The sequence below is a fragment of the Mustela nigripes genome, chromosome 7, assembly GCF_022355385.1.
Source record: "Mustela nigripes isolate SB6536 chromosome 7, MUSNIG.SB6536, whole genome shotgun sequence".
Taxonomy (NCBI): Eukaryota; Metazoa; Chordata; class Mammalia; order Carnivora; family Mustelidae; genus Mustela; species Mustela nigripes.
The window spans coordinates 66745604-66758963 of record NC_081563.1 but is presented as its reverse complement, the minus strand read 5'-3'; the positions used below and the strand labels follow the sequence as shown (position 1 = coordinate 66758963).

Below are 13360 nucleotides of genomic sequence, written 5' to 3'. Positions count from 1 at the left end.
GCCTTCGGCTCAGGTCATGATCTCAGGGTTCTGGGATCGAGCCCCGTATGGGGCTCTCCGCTCAGGAGGGAGCCTGCTTCCTCCTCTCTCTCTGCCTGCCTCTCTGCCTGCCTCTCTGCCTGCCTCTCTGCCTGCCTCTCTGCCTGCCTCTCTGCCTGCTTGTCATCTCTCTCTGTCAAATAAATAAATAAAATCTTAAAAAAAAAAAAAAGCTCCCCTGGAAGATTTAAAAGTTAAAACAGGAGCCCTGAAGTTGATCTTACATACTGATACCTAATTCTTTAATTGTTAGAGTCTTGGCAATTGAACTATTAAACTAGCAAGAACAACTAACTACTACAAATCAACTGACATTTTGCCCGTTTTTTTTTTCTTAAAAAGTTTGAGAAGGGTTATTTTAAGTTTGGTTAGCTAAGCAAAAAAAGGACTAAAATTTAAAAGCCTGATGATACAAAACTGTTAAAAACATAAAGCCATAGAACTATGCTTTTAGTGAGGATCAAATGAATTATTATAAGCAAACGGCCTTAGGATAGTCCCTGACAAAAAGTAGGCCCTATATAAGTCCTAGTTATTTAACACTATTATTATGCTACAAATAACAATCAAACTAGTAGGAGATAAGGTACATAAAACACATTTAAGAAAGTGCATATATGAGGCCATTCAATTCTAGAGAATAACCCAATACCTTTCTAAACAAGTATAAGCATGCACAAGTGTGCAAGTGCATGCACGCACACACACACAAATATATTACCGTGCTTTGCTACACAGTTCCATTATACTCCAGCTCAGAAAAATTTATACATGGATAGTTTGTAGTCCTACTCCACATTAAATCCAACATAACAGACAAATAAAGGACATAAATCTGTTAAAAACTTTCTTTCATTTATTTTGTTTTCCGTCAAATATTTAATATTTTGTTTTTTAAAATGAATTATTTCAAGGACAGTTTTCAAATAGAACATACATCCCAACTTGTGTAAACAGCACTTTGATTATTTGGGACAGGAACCTATTTTTACGTTAAAAGTAAAGCTTCCAAAGGAGGAGACCACACAAGATTGGCAGGGGGAGGGTGATGGAAGACATTCTCTTTTTTAAAATGCAAAATTAGCCTTACATAGTACTTTAAAATTTTCCAAAGTTCATGTTTGGCGACTTCTCACTCCTCAATATCCACATCCCTGGTAGACAAAGCATGACAAAAACAAATGAAAACCTCCTCAAGCACGACTTTAACTCCTTTCCAAAGGGTATCCTGCTCTAAAAATTACCAACATGCTCTAGATTTCTTTTCTCCTCATATCTCACATCAAAACACTCATTTTCTTAGTGCACTTAACTTTAGTAGGAAAATGATATGATTAAATCAATTCCTACTAAAGAAAAAAAAATTCCTTTCTCTATAACCTTCTCATGAAGAGAGAGAAAAAGAGAATGTGTGTGTGTGTGTGTGTCTTTGTGTGTCTCTCTCTCTCCCTAAGAGGCAGGATTTCAGACTGAAGACTACTTTGGAACAGGAAGCAATATGTAAGCTGTAAGCGCTCCAGCCAGCCTTCCCAAGATATTCCTCCTTTCCCATTTCTTTCCTTCCTCTACTTCTGAACCCCAGAAAAATTCAAGTTTTTGTTTGTTTTTTTATAATATTTAGAAATCAAGGGAATTAATGAAAAAGATGTGGTCATTTGGATTTAAAGTGATACTCTCTAAGATTGCCAGTATGCAATTCTTGATAGCTAAAATAAGTTTATCTACTCTCTGGAAACAGAAAACAAGATTCATTTTTTAAAATAAAGAATTATAGTTACAGAGGAGTTTTAAACTTATTTCAAAATTTAATTATCCTAAGCTATACAAAATATAAACTAAACATATGTCTCATTAAACAATGCTGTTTAATACCATAAGCTGTAATATAATGCCCTCTATGGACTAAATTACAGCACTTCAACATTAACTACTAAAGTGAATCTGAAAACATGGAGAAAGACTTTAGTCTAGAAAATGAATGACAACACAAGTTCAAATGGCCAAAAAAAAGGAGTATTTTAAAGTCTAAAAACAATTTCATATAAGTTGCTAAAAACAAATACTAAAATCCATAGAGAAATTAAAAGTGATATACTACTCAGTAAGAACTAAATAAATGCTAGCTTCATGTATTATAATCTAAAATAAATGTACATATTCCAAAAGATCCAAAGCATTTTTTAAAATTCAGAATAAAAAAATTAATAGTCACTAGTCTTTGAACATATCTTTTAAAACTTGTAAGGTTTCTCCAAACTACACAGGTTTGGGGGAACCTTTAAGGTCATTCCATGTTCAAAATAACATGACTCAAGCATTTGTTTGATTCAGTACAATGTGTCAAAACCCTTTTATAAAGTTATTTTTAAAGTCATTTGTTAATGTAAAGTAAATATCTACAACTTACTAAATTCCTCTGGTCATCTGAATTTATTCCATATAATCAATTATAAAGCATTCTGTAGACCTATTAACTATATCCAACACTAGATGGCACCAACACCCATCCAGTTGATTGTCTAAAATCTGGGCATGCAATCCAACAAAAACTGTCTTCTCAATTTTCAGACTCTTCCTGCCTGATACCAGGCAACTAAAGATCAGAATATGATGGCAAGAGAAAAACAACTCCACCACCAAGAAAGCATTTGAACTCTGACCAGAATTCAAAGTCAATTTTAAATAGTTAAGAATCAGGCATAAAAATAAAATAATACATACATGGATATTTTCCAATGTGAAAACTGAAAATGTCCACTAAAATGTAGAGTAAAATAAAAATTGTTTGGAAAACTGTAACATACCAGGAGTTTTCATCCTTTGTAAAGATCTCTCATAAAATCAAAAACAGAGAAACATCTAAATTTAAAAATGGGCAAAGGGTATGAACAGGCAATTCACAGAAGAAATAAAAATAGCCAATAAATAAGTAGAACATGTTCATTTTCACTAATAATCAAAAATCAAAACTGCAAGATATCCCTTCATCCTACAAACTGGTAAAGGTTTTCTGTTTTTGTTTTTTAAGTGCCAAAAACAGAATGTCTAGAAGGATACTTAAAAAATAAGCACATTCCAGGACTCTGAAGGAGTATAAGGTGACTAGATTAGACAGGAAGAAGACTTATTGTCATTGTGCTCTTTGAATTTTGTATAATGTGGAAATATTATCTAATAAGCAAAAGAATAAATATTAACAATTGTTGGTGATAGAGAAATGGGTGTTTTCTTACTTTAGTAGGGGGAAGTTAGTACAACTTTTCTGGCAGCCAATTTTTGTCAAAACTCCTAAAAATGATCACATTCATTTACCTAGGGTTTATTTCCAGTAATTTATGGGAAAGAATAATTCAAATATATAAAAGATATTTAAATATAAAGAGTATAGTAACAGCATTATTTATAAATTTAAAAGTCAGAAGCCATCTAAGAATCCAACAATAGCAAACTAATAAAATTATATGCAATACCAAGGAATACCAAACATTAAAAAATCATGCAGCAGAATAATGACATGGAAATGTCAGCATTATATAAGATACTGCTCATATTTTTAAAGCTATAAACAATGTATAGACCGTGATCCCAATTTGGCAAAACACTTGTTTTTTTCACTCCATTGTAATGTACCCATATGCATAAAACATAGACTAGAAGAATATATTCTAAAGTATTAACAATTATGTCTGAGCTGTATGATTATAAGTTTTTTCCATCTCAATAGATTTTTCTACTTCTCAAATTTGTACAATAAGCATGTATTACTGCACACTGTTTCATGTCTGTTGGTCTGACTTTACGGATGGCCCTTCAGACAAATTCTGACTATTGAAAGCACTGAAGCTCAAATAGATTAAAGCATCTATCTACCCAACGTCATACCCTGTGATCACTGATAAAGCCAGGATTAGAACCCAGGTCTATAAGATGCTCAAAATGAAGTTCTTTCAACCACACTATATTAGTGTTCTCTTTTATGGCACATATTCACAATTATTTTCAATCTGTACTGGGCCCATAGTAAGCACTAAATAAATCCCCATTAATTTGACATTAAGTCATATTTGTTTAAATACAATCAAGTCTTCCGTTAATTAATAACAGTCTGTCTCTAATTTAGCTATCTCATAAATTTACTAACAGATTTCCAGTTAAAGGCATTTCTACTCAATTTGTTAGATTAAGCATTTAATTTTTCAGGCTACTTAAATTTCTTATTTTTATCAGATTAACTGCTCAGTGTCATAATTAAAGTCCAACTAATAATTATCAAAATGTGTCCTAAATACACTCACTAAAAATACATTTTAACTAAAACCTTAACATCTATAATGCTTTACTGAGAAATGTCAAAGGCTATATATACTACATTCTTAATGTAAGAAAAGTTTTAAATCATTAACACTATCAAAATAAAGCTCTTATTCATCAACACATATAACAAGCATATATAAATTTGCAAAGGATAATTTTCAATTCTTTACCTAGATAAATGGGCCCCTCTTAAGTTAGTCTTTCATTAAAATGGCAATACTACTTGATTATTCTTAGATACACATAGTTTAAGTATAATGAATGACCAATCAGGTTGGTGGTGGTTTACGCTCCAGCAAAACACAATCTATATTCATTTACAAACAGAAAATATTCTGTGCATTACTGGCAAACCAAGCAACCAACAAACATATTAAGCAATCACTATCATTTAAGTGATGATCTCAGTGGTTTGGAAGAGACATTATTAGAACCTTTCTTTACCAATAGCTTACCAACAACATAGATAGCAGCTCTTCAGAAGAGAGTGTTCAGTCTCCACATGCAAGCAAAAGTGTTATTTTGATACCCCTACTTATGGAAAATCATGAAAGAAAATGTACATGATAAACAATATTCTTGACTTTTAAAAAATGTCTTACATTGGTTAATGCCCCAACACAAAAGGTATATAATAAAAGAAAAGTACCTTTGCTGCCTGCTAAATTTAGGCCTAACCATGCATTCCAAAAATGGAAAACAACTGAGAAGGGGACAAAACCTAAGTTGGAATCCCAGTTCTTCACCTATTGGGAAAAAGATCTTCCTTGTGGAATTAATAAGAATATAAATAAGAAAGTTAGCCCAATGTCTGGAACACACTTCAAAAGCATTGTGCATACTATATAATTTACTGAGTAACCTTGGGAAACAAGACTAACCCCCAAACTTAAGTATTGTCATCCATAAAATGGTTCCTTCCTTCAGATTATGAAGGACACTATATATATATGAAACTGCTTCATGGTTAGAAGATTTCCTATAAATAGCGGTCTCCCATAGCCAGGTAAAATGGTAAGAATTCAGTTTCTTTTCTCAGTCTTTCAAAAGTCTCAAAAACCTCCAAAACAGAAAGAAAAAAAAAAAAAAACTGAGAGCAAATTGAGACAAATTAATCTAACTATATTTCATATATATTCTAACTGTAACCACACTAAGTTTGGGGAAAATAAAAGGAAGAAGAGAGAAAAAAACTAATCGAAGTAACTTGTACTTGACTATATACATGCAATCTTGGAGGGTTGGAGCAGCAGATTTGCAAAATAATCCTATATTTTACTGTGTCTACTATAATCATATTAGAAAACATTCTAAAACCATTTAGAAATATCAGAGAATTAAGCAAATGAGTAAATGTACTGGTAGAGTTAGCAGCAGGGTTCTCGTTACAGAAGGAACAAACAAATATGAAATGAAGGAAGAAAGAAATAATCCTCTGGGAATGGATCAGAAAAGGAGGTATTTGTATGAATTGTGTGAACTCACAATTTCAAATACAAGTATGTGTATGTGCTTAGGTTTATTTGTATGTACTTTATGTTTGTAAGTAAGCCTTTTTTACCTCTGTCCACTGAAAGGCTAAAATGGGAAGACCTCAAGAAGGCAAGGAGTATTGGGGTCCAGCTCTTGATCTCTATTACTACTTCCAACTAAAAACAATCAGGGATCCTTCAAGAAATGATTGATTTCAGGCCAGGACAGAGTAGGCATAAGATGGGCCTACATTTTGTTATGCTAGAAAGAAGTGCTTCCTGCTCCCTCCCTAAAAAAGGATAGCTGTACATTCTTTAGCCAACTTAACAGGGCCCTTCCAAATCTGGGACAATTTACAACCAAACAAATTAAGTACAGTAATGAATTACAAACTACTAGGGGGAAAAGAGCAATTCATAAATCTGTATTGGTAATTAACTAATTAAAATCACAGAAAAGGAGGACTCTTGCTAACAGCAGAATGCCATAGACAACTGATAATTTTTCAATTCCAATGCTCCCTCCAAATTTATTATTTTGCAGCCTTCATGTTCAAGACTGAATCAAGCAAGAAACATCAACAGACATTAAATCTTTCAATTCCAATGCTCCCTCCAAATTTATTATTTTGCAGCCTTCATGTTCAAGACTGAATCAAGCAAGAATCATCAACAGACATTAAATCTAAGAAGGAATTTTGATGGGGAGCAGGATATTTGCATAGTCTTGAAACACCACCCCTCAGACTACTTATAAGCTATAAGGAAAGAAAAAAGAAAGAAATCATATAGTATAGAAATGAGGAACCACCTTAACCAGATGGTGAAAACTAACTTCATTAATGAGGGACTTATGAATAATGGGTATCTTCAGATATGATACTATGAGAGAGGTAAAGCATACTACATCATCTTCATTTGGCCAACTTAACATTATGAATCCATAATCTCAATCTAATCACTGAGAAAAAGCAGACAAATGCAAAATTTAGAATGTTCTATTAAAAAGGGAGAAAGGGAAGGAGCTATGCTCTTCAAAACTGTTAATGTCGTAAGTGAAAAATATTGGAAATGTAACAGATAAAACAGAAAACAACATGACAACTAAAAGCCAATTTTGGCCCTAGATTGGATCTTGTAGAGGCCACTATACAGGACACATTATTAGGTTAAATATCACATTAGAATATGGATGGTAAATTAGAAAAAAAGTACTTTATCAATGGAAATTTTTGAAGTTAATAGCTGTATTGAGGTTACATAAGAAAATATCTTTTTTGAAGAATTTAAGGATAAGACAATGTATGCAACTTACTGTCAAATGGTTCAGGAAAAATAAGGATGTATTTAGGTATCCATATCTAGTTAATTATACAAGGAGATCATAACTGATAAAGCAAATGGGAAAATGTTAATAGATTAAATTTAGATGAAGATAGTAAGACATTCTTTGCACATTTTTATTTTTGCAATTAAGTTTGATGTTACTTCCAAATAAAAGTTTATTTTTAAAAAGCACTGTCCTTTAAAAAAAATTCTTCTAAATGATACTGTTGTTTATTTTAATTCTACTTAATTCTAGTCACAGAAAATTTAGCATCTAACGTATCATAAACCCTTGTTTCGCATAGATTGGTGTTTCAGTTTAGTTCCAACAAAAACCTTCACTTTGTTACCCACAACCAGTCTGCAAATCCACTATGTCCTTAGATGCAAGTAAGTAGGTTTCTACATACTGACCATCACATCCGTACACATACACCAGCCCTAAAGATACCAAAACAGAACCTCAAAAACTTTTTATCATATTTCATATAAATGAACAGGCCTATGTGTCCACTCACATTTGCTATCTGTAACTTCCATAAGATCATCTCTTCTGCAGAGGCATTCTTAATATCCCAAGGAAGAGCTAACCTCTCTGTAACCTTACTTTGTGCTGGTGAACTTCCACTTACAATCATTATATACTTATATCCCTAACCTGACATTCCTATGCCAAACTTCCATGCCATCATCTAAGGAAAGCATTTCAATTGTCATGTGGTAGTGCTTCCTATTAGTTAACTATTCTTTTTCAGAAGTTTCACTATCTTGGTCTGTACACATGTAGTATAAATGTACACAATTATCAGAATATTTTACCTTCTACCTGTTCTATTTTTTAAAATGAGTGAAAATTAAAAAATTAAAGTACAAAAAAAATCAATGTATTTTAGATAGAAATGGAAACCATAAATCTTTAGCTACAAATTTTTCGAAGTAAAGAAAGAACATATATGAAATGCTGAGCCTAGATCATCAAAACCTGCCTCTAAACAATGAAATACAGTTAAAGAAAAAAATTATGTTAATTATGACCTGAGGGAAAAAAAAACAATATTTACATTTTATTATTTTTTTAAAGATTATATTTATTTATTTGACATAGAGAGAGATCACAAGTAGGCAGAGAGGCAGGCGGGGAAGCAGGCTCCCTGCTCAGCAGGGAGCCCAATGTGGGGCCCCGATCCCAGGACCCTGAGATCATGACCCAAGGCGGAAGCAGAGGCTTAACCCACTGAGCCACCCAGGCGCCCCTACATTTTATTATTAAAAATAGTTTGATAAAATGCCTTTATCAAGGGAGAAGACGAAGACTAGCATTCATTTTTTTCCTAACAAATCTTATCCAAAACTATCAGTAAGGCATCAAAGCCTACATAATAGCTTGTTCATCCTTCTTACAAATCAGTCTTTCTTCCCAAAATTAAAACTGAATTCTGCCAACAATTGTCATTTTAAGAGAACAAGGAGAATTGAATAATAAATCATCTGAGGAAATTAGTATTTTGTTATTTAGTATTTATCGATGCTTTAATATTTAACTATATATTCAGTAATATGACCCCCAAAATTTTTAGAACACACGTAAGTATATTACAATTAGGGATGGTATAAAATTTTTAGCCATCTGAGAACACAACCTCCCTAATGTTCTTGTCTCTTAATACTCTTGGTACATTTGACTTCAGTACACTTAACCATGTTTTTTTTGAAGATGGGGAAGCACTTGTACCCTTATAATATATGTTACAATGTTTAGCTATGTCCTTACCAGTTTGCTTTCACCAGCTGACTGAAAGCTGCCCGAGGGCAAGACATTGTCTTAGTCCTCATCTTCCTCCACACCTCTTCCAAAGAACTAGTACAATGCTTGGTATAAAGCACCTTAAAGCAACTATCCACTGCTTAAAAAAGATGTCTATTAAAATTAAAGTCAAAGAAACAACAAGTCCCAAGGACCTAATTCAATCCCTTTCTTCTTTATCTCTCTAGAAATAAAATTCCTTCTCTATAAGAAGAAAGGGATTTAAGGAAAGAAAAGGAAATTTATTTCTAGAGAGATAAAGTGGTTGTCAGTGGTACAGCCGAGACTACAACTCACATCACCGACAGTGTTTTGTTTTGTTTTTGAAGATTTTATTTATTTGAGAGAGAGAGAGATCACAAGTAGGCAGAGAAGCAGGCAGAGAGAGAGGTGAAAGCAGACTCCCGCTGAGCAAGAAAGCCGGATGCGGAACTCGATCCCAGGACCGTGAGATCATGACCTGAGCTGAAGGCAGAGGCTTAACCCACTGAGCCACCCAGGCGCCCCCACCAACAGTGTTTTTATTATACCACAGTGACTTCTCCTTTGTATGACTTCTATATCGTATATATATATGATATATATATCATATATATATATATGGTGAATCCAAAGAGTTTTCTATTCACTAAGGAGCTGCTAGGACACTTAATTAAAAAAACAAAACAGGGACACCTGGGTGGCTCAGGGGGTTAAGCCTCTGCTCATGATCTCAGGGTCCTGGGACTGAGCCCCACATCAGGCTCTCTGCTCAGCAGGGAGCCTGCTTCCCCCTCTCTCTCCGCCTGCCTCTCTGCCTACTCGTGATCTCTCTCTCTCTGTCAAATAAATAAATAAAATCTAAAAAACAAAAACAAAAAGACTGAGCAAAAGAAGCATGAGTAAGTTTTTTTTTTTAACAGTTTTTTTCAGAGAAGAGACTTCAATAACTATTTTGTAAAGAGAATGCTCAACCACTGTTTTTACTTCTTCAACCACCCCTACTTAGCTTAGCCTTCAAAGGCACTGTCCCTTCCCTTACTTAATTCCAAACTATTAGGCTACAGTCAGTATAGGCCAAGATCCCTAGGTTTAGTAAAATCAGTCCAAGGAACTGCTGTCTCCGGAGTGCTCCAATCTACTAGGGCACTGCTAACAGCGCTGGGAAGAAATGTTGAGTAGAGAAGTGGGACTTCACAAGCTGTTATAAATCACTGCTCACATCAGTCAGTGTTTGTCTGTGGTCTTCACCCACACTATATCATTACCATGTTGCTCTGGGATTCTCACTCTTCTTTCTACCACTGTCTCCTAAACCATTTTATTGGGCTGTTTAAAAATCCTCATTCCAGAGGTGCCTGGGTGGCTCAGCTGGTTGAGATCTGACTCATGGTTTCAGCTCAGGTAGTTACCTCAGGGTTTTGAGATGGAGCTCTGTGTCCAGCTCCACGCTCAGTGCGGAATCTACTTGAGATTCTCTCTCTCCTTCTCCCTCTGCCCCTCCCACCCTGTGTCCTCTGTCTCTCCAAAATAAATAAATGTTTAAAAAAAAAAAATCCACTGTGAACTATCTCCCCTAATCTTCAACTTCTTTACTGAATATTCCTGCCAGTACCTCCTTTCACTAAAACCTGGCTCTGCCTTGATGATACCGCTTTTCCCATTAACTCTAAATGGAGGCTACTCTCTTATACCTGCATACCTGAATGACAGGAGGAGAGGTCAGACTGTTCTTAGCTCACCAATGCTGCTTCAAGATGTTCTCAGAGGTCCTGGGCAAAGTTCAAGTTACTCGGCTATGACACTCTCTATCTTTCCTTACTGCCTCAATCTACCATTCTACCAGCTGCCCCATTTGCCCTTTTACCAAAGTCTTTTATCCCTAATTTCTAATCTTCTCCACCCCAAGTCCTGCCATTATCCTGTGTGACTTTATGAGAGCAATCCAATTTCTCAGCCTCGTGGTTTGTTTGACCTTTGCTCTAACAACCTTCACCCCATTCAACATCAGCCCTTGCCTCACTGCCAAACTTTGGCCATTATAATCCATCTGGAATTCTAAATTAAACACCCAAAAAACAAATACACATGCACAATCCTACCTTGTTTGACCACAGCCTCCAAGCATTCTGTGTTCATATTTTTATTCTTTTTACTCTTAGTTCTTAGATCTAATTTGAACCACAAGGTCTGTTACCTTCTATTCAACCATCTATCAACTCGCCCTGCTCTCTTCTTTACATTCTTCAATTTAGTTTCCACAGTCCATCACATCAAACTACTACTGTCTTCAATTCCTTTGATCTACTGTCCTTTCACTGGGCCAGGCCCCTCTAGCAAAACACAAGTATGAATCAATATAAGCATTTGCCTTCACTGAACCTACACCTAGGATGTTAGGCACAATTAAAGAAAAATCACTGTGTTATACAGACTACCCTTCAACCTTGATTAGACTCTTCATACAAAGCCTTTGTTTTCCTAGACAGACCTCTTCCACCCAAGCATGTTCCAGTTCATTCTCAGCAAATGACCTAACATATTGCTTTAAAGAATAAACATACACCATCATACACTTCCCTTAACTTCCAGCCACAAAAACTAGCAGTATCAACACCCATACTTTCCCTTCCATTAACTACAATCAATGTCTTCCAATGTTCCTTATTTATATGCCAATTCCTCTACCTGAATTCTGGATCTCATCCTGTCCCATCCCCTCCTGACTTTGTACTACCACCTTTATTTAGACTTTCCCTTCAATCTTTAGTAAAAGGAAAAGGCCCTTCTTCAGCTCTATCCTCTACCTTATTCTTGATATCATTTTTGCTCCATCTCCACAATCTTGAGGTTTTGTTTTGCTTTTGTTTTTGTTTTTGTTTTGAAAGAGAGCAAGCACAAGAGCAAATGAGCAAATGAGGGGGAAGGACAGAGGGAGAGAGAAAAATCTCAAGCAGGCACTGAGCAAGGCTCAAATTCACCACCCTGAGATCATGACCCAAGCTGAAATCAAGAGTTGGATGCTCAACCAACTGAGCCACCCAGGCACCCCAGGATCTCAAACTTCTTAAAAACTGCCAACATTTAGGATCCATTTACTCAAGTCTCCTTCACTCCTCACCACTAGCCCTGCCCACCCACACCACCTACCACTGTTAGGCCAACACCTTCCCTACTTTTTGACAGATTCTCAATCCTCATCTTAACTAAGCTTTCTTGCCTTTGATAATGCTGACCAATTCTTCCACTTTTAAAGCTTCCCCTTTTCCTTGGTTCTCCCTAGTTGATATCCCTGGCTTTAATTACTGGGTCTGAGCCCATGATAAATACACACATACAGCCAAAGTCTCTGTCAAAAGCTTCATATATTTAATATCCACCACTTCTTGGAGGTCTCATAGGTACTTAAATACCAAAATATTCAAAACTTAATTTTTTATCTTCTCTCCTTAAACCCACTTCATTCTCTCATATCCCCAATTCAGTTTCTCATACTGCCATACATGCATTTGAAAACACAAGGAACCCAGGATTCCTGGAATCATCTATAACTTCTTTCCTTATCCTTCATGTCCATATCCAATCAAACATCAAGTCCTATGTCTCCACTCTCTTCCCACTGAGTTAATATTCATAATCTCTTCCTTCTTAAGACTATAACAACAATCTCTAACCTTGTCTCTCTGCCACTAATACCACCCATCTCCAAAACATAAGTATATTCAATAAATAGTAATCACTACACATTTTTATAGAAAACACAGCTAATTAAAAATGCTAATTAAATGCTAAGCTAATTAAAATGCTAAGAATGCTAATTAAAAAACACATGTGCAAATCACTCTACACAAATCAAGTGTGTCGGAAATGTAGCGTCAAAAGAAAAAATGACAATCCCTACTTTTCAGAAGAATTCCTAACAGCATACCTCAATTTATATCAACAAAATGTCTGCTACTCAATATGCTTAACTCTATATGTATTACTGGTAAATACAGCAGTATATTGAAATACTGGAGACATGTTACAGAAATGTGGTTTTATAAAAATTTAAAATGAAGTAATTTCTGAGAAAACCATAGTAAATACATTTTAAAATATTTTGTTTTAATACCTCTTGCTCTTCATGCTATGAGCAAATAATGAAGGAAAAGATAGAAATACATGAGGCTGATTCTAATAAAATCTTCTAGTTCCATAGTATAATACAAAAAGGAGCAGTGAGTAATTGTGTGGAAAAAAAGTTACACGCAAGGGCAAGTAAAGAGTACAAGAGGAGTTAAAAAAAAAAAAAGCACTAAAACTTCTGAGACCGTAGAAAAGAATTCTTATCAATGTGATATATTAGAGACTATAAATGTAATATACTACAGAAAATGCAGTGGAATGTTCCATGATAAGTCAAAAGGTGGCAAGAAAGTACAAA

General features: G+C 34.8%; 1 protein-coding gene across 3 annotated transcripts in view; it reads right to left on the bottom strand.

Annotated features, from left to right (window-relative positions):
* Positions 1 to 13360, bottom strand: part of RTN4 (reticulon 4) — a 72973-nt gene that overhangs the window by 36643 nt on the left and 22970 nt on the right. The gene's annotated exons all lie outside the window — the stretch shown is intronic.